Source organism: Triticum dicoccoides, chromosome 6B, assembly GCF_002162155.2.
Source record: "Triticum dicoccoides isolate Atlit2015 ecotype Zavitan chromosome 6B, WEW_v2.0, whole genome shotgun sequence".
Classification (NCBI taxonomy): Eukaryota; Viridiplantae; Streptophyta; class Magnoliopsida; order Poales; family Poaceae; genus Triticum; species Triticum dicoccoides.
The window spans coordinates 561,473,250-561,479,818 of NC_041391.1; positions in this window are offsets into that span (position 1 = coordinate 561,473,250).

Genomic DNA, 6,569 nt, shown 5'->3' on the forward strand with positions numbered 1-6,569 from the left:
AAATAATGATGAGGATCTTAAAGTTATTGATGTGTCTCCTATTAGATCTTTGTTTTGCATTATGAATCTTGATAATGATGGGACTGGAGATGAGTCAACTTTAGTTAGAAGGCGTCCCAAGAATTCGGAGTTTTTAGATCTTGATGCTAAATTTGGTAAAAGTGGGATTGGAGAGATCATGACTTTAAATAGTATTGAACCCACTACCTCGGATTTCAAGGAATTTGATTATGATAATTGTTCTTTAGAAGGTTGTATTTCCTTGTTGCAATCCGTTGTTAATTCTCCTCATGCTTATAGTCAAAATAAAGCTTTTACCAAACATACCGTTGATGCCTTGATGCAACCTTATGATGAAAAACTTAATTTGGAAGTTTCTATACCTAGAAAGCTTAATGATGAGTGGGAACCTAATATAAAGATTAGAATTAAAGATCATGAGTGTTTTGCTTTGTGTGATTTGGGTGCTAGTGTTTCCACGATTCCGAAAACTTTATGTGATATTCTAGGTTTCCATGCTCTTGATGATTGCTCTTTAAATTTGCACCTTGCGGATTCCACCATTAAAAAGCCAATGGGAAGGATCAATGATGTTCTCATTGTTGCAAATAAAATTTGGTGCCCATAGATTTTATCGTTCTTGATATAGATTGCAATCTTTCTTGCCCTATTATTCTTGGTAGACCTTTCCTTAGAACGATTGGTGCGATTATTGATATGAAGGAAGCGAATATTAGATTCCAATTTCCATTAAAGAAAGGCATGGAGCACTTTCCAAGAAAGAAAGTCAAATTACCTTATGAATCTATCATGCGAGCTACATATGAATAAGGTTCCAAAGATGGCACTACTTAGATCTATCTTCGCTTTTATGCCTAGCTAGGGGCGTTAAACGATAGCGCTAGTTGGGAGGCAACCCAATTTTCTTTATGTTTTTTTGTTTTTGTTCCTGTTTAGTAATAAAATTTGCATCTACTTTATGTTTAGATGTGTTTTCATGATTTAATTAGTGTTTTTCCCAAGTGGAACCTATAGGATAACCTATTATGATAGTTGATCTAATTCTACTGAAAAACAGAAACTTTGTGCTCACGAGAAAAATTCAATAAATCATAGATATGTGATTTTGCATTGATTCTTTTTGCTGCTGGTCAATAACAAATTTTCCAGTATGTCCTATTTTGGTAGGATTTTTAGAGTTCCAGAAGTTTGCGTTATTTACAGATTGCTACAGACTGTTCTGTTTTTGACAGATTCTGTTTTTCGTGTGTTGTTTTCTTATTTTGATGCATCTATGGCTAGTATGTAAGGGTATGAACCATAGAGAACTTGGAATACAGTAGGTTTAACACCAAAACAAATAAAGAATGAGTTCATTACAGTACCTTATGTGGTGGTTTTGTTTTCTTTCACTAATGGAGCTTATAAGATTTCCTGTTGAGTTTTGTGTTGTGAAGTTTTCAAGTTTTGGGTAAAGCTTTTATGGACTCTGGAACAAGGAGTGGCAAGAGCCTAAGATTGGGGATGCCCTTGGCACCCCAAGATATTCAAGAATAGCCAAAAGCCTAAGCTTGGGGATGCCCCGGGAAGGCATCCCCTCTTTCGTCTTTGTTCATTGGTAACTTTACTTGAAGCTATATTTTTATTCGCCACATGATATGTGTTTCGCTTGGAGCGTCGTGTATTATATTAGTCTTTGCTTTTTAGTTTACCATAATCATCCTTGCTGTACACACCTTTTGGGAGAAGCCTACTTGATTAGAATTGGCTAGAATACTCTATGTGCTTCACTCATATCTTTTGAGCTTGATAGTTTTTGCTCTAGTGCTTCACTTATATCTTTTAGAGCACGGCGGTGACTTATTTTTGTAGAAATTGCTAGTCTCTCATGCTTCACTTATATTATTTTGAGAGTCTTTTAGAACAGCATGGTATTTGCTATGGTTATAAATTTGGTCCTAGAATGATGAGCATCCAAGTTGGGTATAATAAAAACTATCATAGGAAGTGAATTGGATGCTATGATCAATTTGATACTTGATAATTGTTTTGAGATATGGAGGTAGTGATATTAAAGTCATGCTAGTTGGGTGATTATGAATTTAAAGAATGCTTGTGTTGAAGTTAGAAAGTCTCGTAGCATGCACGTATGGTTAAAGTTGTGTAACAAATTTGAAACATGAAGTGTACCTGGCTTGTGCATCCTTATGAGTGGCGGTCAGGGATGAGCGATGGTATTTTCCTACCAATCTATCCCCCTAGGAGCATGCGTGTAGTGCTTGATTTTTTATGACTTCTAAATTTTTGCAATAAGTATATGAGTTCTTTTGACTAATGTTGAGTCCATGGATTATACGCACTTTTACCTTTCCACCGTTGCTAGCATCTTCGGTACCGTGCATTGCCCTTTCTCACCTTGAGAGTTGGTGCAAACTTCGTCGGTGCATCCAAACCCCGTGATACGATACGCTCTATCACACATAAACCTCCTTATATCTTCCTCAAAACAGCCACCATACCTACCTATTATGGCATTTCCATAGCCATTCCGAGATATATTGTCATTCAACTTTCCAACGTTCCATTCATCATCATCATGACATACTTTACTTTTGTCATATTGCCATTGCATGATCATGTAGTTGACATCGTATTTGTGGCAAAGCCACCATGCATTATTTTTTATACATGTCACTCTTGATTCATTGCACCATCCCGGTACACCGCCGGAGGCATTCATATAGAGTCATATATTGTTCTAGTTTTGAGTTGTAATTCATATGTTGTAATCAATGAAAGTGTGATGATCATCATTATTAGAGCATTGCCCAAAAAGAAAAAAAAAGAAAAATAAGAAGAAAGGCCAAAAGAAAAAAAAGAAAGGCCAAAAAAAAGAAAAGAAAACGAAAAAAAGAAGAAAAGAAAAAGAAAAGAAAAAAAAGAAAAACAAAATAAATAAAAAGGGCAAGGTTACTATCTCTTTTTCCACATTTGTGCTTCAAAGTACCACCTTGTTCTTCATGTAGTGAGTCTCATATATCGTGCTCCAAAGTAGCACCATGTTTTTCATATAGTGAGTCTCATAGGTTGTATTTTTCATACTAGTGGGAATTTTTCATTATAGAACTTGGCTTGTATATTCCTACGATGGGCTTCCTCAAATGCCCTAGGTCTTTGTGAGCAAGCAAGTTGGATGCACACCCACTCGTTTTCTTTTGTTGAGCATTCATTTATAGCTCTAGTGCATCCGTTGCATGGCAATCCCTACTCCTCATGTTGACATCAATTGATGGGCATCTCCATAGCCCGTTGATTATCCTCAGCAATGTGAGACTTTCTCCTTTTTTTTCTCCTCCACACAATCCCCATCATCATATTCTATTCCACCCATAGTGCTATATCCATGGCTCACGCTCATGTATTGTGTGAAGGTTGAAAAAGTTTGAGATTATTTAAGTATGAAATAATTTCTTGCCTTGTCATCGGGGGTATAGAAGTTGGGAACATCTTTGTGTGACGAAAATGAAGCATAGCCTAACTATATGATTTTGTAGGGATGAACTTTCTTTTGGCATGTTATTTTGAGAAGACATGATTGCTTTGATTAGTATGCTTGAAATATTACTATTTCTTTTATCTATATGAACTTTTATTTTGAATCATTTGGATCTGAAAATTCATGCCACAATAAAGAAAATTACATTGAGAGTTATGCTAGGTAGCATTCCACATCAAAAATTCTGTTTTTATCATTTACCTACTTGAGGACGAGCAGGAATTAAGCTTGGGGATGCTTGATACGTCTCCAACGTATCTATAATTTTTTATTGTTCCATGCTATTATATTACCCCTTTTGGATGTTTATGGGCTTTATTTTACACATTTATATCATTTCTGGGACTAACCTACTAACCGGAGGCCTAGCCCGTATTGCTATTTTTTTTGCCTATTTCAGTATTTCGAAGAAAACGAATATCAAACGGAGTCCAAACGGAATGAAACCTTTGGGAGCATGATTTTTGGAACGAACGTGATCCAGAGGACTTGGAGTGCAAGTCAAGAAGCAGCCAAGGCGGCCCCGAGAGGGGGGCGCGCCCACCCCTAGAGGGTGTGCCCCCCTGTCTCGTGGGCCCCTCGGGCGGCCACCGACGTACTTCTTCCTCCTATTAAGCCTACGTACCCCGAAAACATCCAGGGAGCCACCGAAACACAATTTCCACCGCTGTAACCTTTTATATCCACGAGATCCCATCTTGGAGCCTCCGCCGGCGCTCCACCAAAGGGGGAATCGACCATGGAGGGCTTCTACATCAACACCATAGCCCCTCTGATTAGTTGTGAGTAGTTTACCATAGACCTTCGGGTCCATAGTTATTAGCTAGATGGCTTCTTCTCTCTTTTTGGATCTCAATACAATGTTCTCCCCCTCTCTTGTGGAGATCTATTCGATGTAAACTCTTTTTGCGGTGTGTTTGTCGAGATCCAATGAATTGTGGGTTTATGATCAAGTTTATCTATGAGAAATATTTGAATCTCCTCTAAATTCTTTTATGTATGATTGAGTTATCTTTGCAAGTCTCTTCGAATTATCAGTTTGGTTTGTCCTACTAGATTGATCTTTCTTGCCATGGGAGAAGTGCTTAGCTTTGGGTTCAATCTTGCGGTGTCCTTACCCAGTGACAGAAAGGGTTGCAAGGCACGTATTGTATTGTTGCCATCGAGGATAAAAAGATGGGGTTTATATCATATTGCATGAGTTTATCCCTCTACATCATGTCATCTTGCTTAATGCGTTACTATGTTCTTTATGAAGTTAATACTCTAGATGCAGGCAGGAGTCGGTCGATGTGTGGAGTAATAGTAGTAGATGCAGGCAGGAGTCGGTCTACTTGTTGCGGACGTGATGCCTATATACATGATGATGCCTAGATAATCTCATAATTATTCGCTTTTCTATCAATTGCTCGATAGTAATTTGTTCACCCACCGTAATACTTATGCTATCTTGAGAGAAGCCTCTAGTGAAACCTATGGCCCCCGGGTCTATCTTTTATCTTATTTGCTTTCAATCTACTTTTATTTGCATCTTTACTTTTTGCATCTATATTATAAAATACCAAAAATATATTTATCTTATCATACTATCTCTATCAGATCTCACTTTCGCAAGTGGCCGTGAAGGGATTGACAACCCCTTTATTGCATTGGTTGCGAGTTCTTTGTTTGTTTGTGTAGGTGCATGGGACTTTTGAGGAGCCTCCTACTGGATTGATACCTTGGTTCTCAAAAACAGAGGGAAATACTCACGCTACTATTGATGCATCACCCTTTCCTCTTCAAGGAAAACCAACGCAAGCTCAAGACGTAGCAGCGGCCGGGGCCGAGAACCCTTCGAAGATCAAGTCTCCTCGGATATCAGCGATGTAGTTCAAGCTTCCAAACCTGATCTGATGACCAGGGGCGTAGCTGTCGATCTACTCAAGGTGACTTGTTGAATTGGCACGTAGAGCGAAGCTACCAAACACAAAGAGTTCACTGGGAGAAAGGTCTCCCTGGAAACAGCATCGTCGTTGATGACAAGTTGCGCCATCGATCCTTCTGCTGAAGACATAGCGGAACTCTCAATGAAAGCACCAATATATGTGTCAAAACCGGCATATCTCGGGTAGGGGATCCCGAACTATGCGTCTGAGGATTGATGATAACAAGGGACAAGTGGGACACAATGTTTACCTAGGTTCTTGCCCTCTTAATGGAGGTAAAACCCTACGTCCTTCTTGATTGTATTTGATGAGTATAGGGGTTCCAAGAGTTGATCTACCTTGAGATCATAATGGCAAAACCCTAGTTGTCTAGCCTATGAGAATTATGATAGCCTCTACGGACTGAACCCTCCGGTTTATATACACACCGGAGGGACCTAGGGTTATACAGAGTCGGTTTGTAAAGGAAGGAAATAACATATCTAGACACCAAGCTTGCCTTCACGCATATGGGAGTCCTACCCGAACATGGGGGAAAAGTCTTTTGCTTTTATCTTCACGGCCCATATTAAACGGTCCGGACACCCGAGGACCCCCTAATTCAAGACTCCCTCAACGAGCTTTTCACATATTGATCTTTGCTTCATTAATTTTCCACTGCTACTGTTACGATTGCTACGAAACTACTATTGTTACTGTTGCCACTGTTACCGTTACTTCCATACTACTTTGCTACTAAATACTTTGATGCAATAAACAGTGTGCCATATACAACATATAGTGCCATAAGTAGTTCCCAACCGTTAGTGTATCCCCACAGTTTCCCCATTTCCCCCAAATCCCTACATAGCCTCCAAATTCCCTCGCATGGTGCTGACATTGGGGGAATGCGGATGAGTGGTGTTGATGGTTTCGGTGCGGCTGCTCCTGCTCGTATCGCCGCAACAACGGCGGTTGCCGCTGATCCTTTGCCTAAGGTCATCAGAAGGCATGTGTACTATGGATCTGAATCGCCCTGTCAGGTTCCAATCTATCTGATCTTTTTTAGCATGACCAAAGTAGCTCCTTGTTGAATCTATCCTAAA